Source organism: Gavialis gangeticus, unplaced genomic scaffold, assembly GCF_001723915.1.
Source record: "Gavialis gangeticus isolate Ggan-Ray unplaced genomic scaffold, GavGan_comp1, whole genome shotgun sequence".
In the NCBI taxonomy this organism is placed as follows: Eukaryota; Metazoa; Chordata; order Crocodylia; family Gavialidae; genus Gavialis; species Gavialis gangeticus.
Window position 1 is genome coordinate 209,438,915 of NW_017728992.1, and position 1,755 is coordinate 209,440,669.

The 1,755-nt window shown below is 59.9% G+C and overlaps 1 protein-coding gene across 4 annotated transcripts in view; it reads right to left on the reverse strand.

Annotated features, from left to right (window-relative positions):
- Positions 1-1,755, reverse strand: part of SCRIB (scribbled planar cell polarity protein) — a 157,891-nt gene that overhangs the window by 54,390 nt on the left and 101,746 nt on the right. The gene's annotated exons all lie outside the window — the stretch shown is intronic.

The following is a 1,755-nucleotide window of genomic DNA, read 5'->3' on the forward strand; positions in this document are numbered from 1 at the left end:
GGCAGGGGCTCCCCAGGGGGTGCAGGAGGGGGATGCCCAGGGAGGCAGGGGCTCCCCAGGGGGTTGCTCAAGGGCTCTCCTGGGGGAAATCCATTTGCCATTTCCTTCTGCCGTCAGGTGGGGCAGAGTGGTTTGTCCCGCATGGCGCTGTGGTCAGCAGAGACCGCTGTGTGCTGCAGGCAGGCTGGGTCCCAGGCACGAGGTGCAGGAGGGGCCCGTGGGCAGGTCCCTGGCCAATGCTCAGGTGGGGAAGGGGAACAGCAGCTGTTTCCACTCACACCATTCTGGGTGGTGCCTTTCTCGGTTGCCAGAGGACCCTGAGGAGGCATCCATGGGCAGAGTGGTCCCTGCCTGCGGGAGGGACAGGCGGCCCGAGACAGAGCTCCCATGTCTGCTGCAGGAGGGCAGGGAGCCACGGCTGATGCCCCTAAGAGTCAAACACCAGCTTCACCCAGGCAGGTTCTCGCTGTGGCTCTGGGAACTAGGAAAGGAGTGCAGAGGCTGGCTGCCGTCTGGGCTGCGCCTGTGCAACACTCTGATAGTGGTGGTGCAGCCCCTGGGCGTCTGCGCTGCTTAGATGTGGAGGCCTGTCACTGGGTGCCCCAGCTCCGACTGCTGCAGGCTTGAAGGAGCATCGTGCTGATCCCCAGGCTACTGGCTGAGCGACTCTCGCTCTGTGGGCTTCTATGGCAAGCCACACAGCAGCAAGGTGGACCAGGCTTTGGAGGTGCCACAGATGTGATTGCCTTCCAGGATCCTGCTGATGGTTGCAGAACCACTACAGCGGGGTTGGGAAGCACCTGCACCACGTGGCCGTACCCTGCGACTCTGCACTGGGACACTACCACAGGATCCAGGCGACCCAAAGGCCACACGGAAGTCTTGGCAACCTGCACCCGGTGCCAGCCGACAGAGGTAGTGACTGGGGAGAAGGAATGGAGGGCTCCCCTGAGCATGTGCCCCCAGCTCCCCCGACAGGGAAGCTGTCAGTGCCCTGGAGCAGGAACAGCCAGTCTCCCCTGCAGGCTGCATCCATGCAGCCTGGGCCTTGCATGCATTCAGAGCTGCAAGGGTCTCTGCAGACAGGAGACGAGGGTGTGATGCAGGTCCATGAGGCCAGTGGGCGCAATCGTGTCGGGAAAAGCTGTGTCGTCTCTACCAGGGAATCTCATATCTCACATAACCTCCCGTCTGAAAGAAAGACCTGGGCTTGAGAGAGCCCAGGATGCTCATGCGGGGGGGTCTCTGCAGGCCGCAGTATTGGCTCCAGCCTGGGAGAGGCTGCATGCACAGCGGGTCATGGAGAAGCAGTCCTGTTGCCAGCTGGGCCATAGCAGCTAGTTATGGGCTTAGGGAGACCGTTCCTCGGTGGCCTCTGGGATGTGCTGCGACTGCTTTAGAGCACTTCAGGAAAGGAAATAAGTTTGCATGTGGGATCTATTGAGGTATCACCCTCCTTACAACAGCAGGGAAAATCCTTGCCCACATCCTCTTGAATCATTTTCTGCCTCTTGCTGAGGAAGTCCTGCCAGAATCTCAGTGAATTTCAGACCATTCCATGGGGCAATTGACATGATCTTTGTTGCCCCTCAGGTCCAAGAAAAGTATTGGGAACAACATCATTCAAATCTGGAATGGGCTTCCAAGGGAGGTGGTGCTCTCCTCTACCTTGGGGGTCTTTAAGAGGAGGTTAGACATGCACCTGGCTGGGGTTGTCTGACCCCAGCGGTCTTTCCTGCCTGGGCAGGGGGTCGG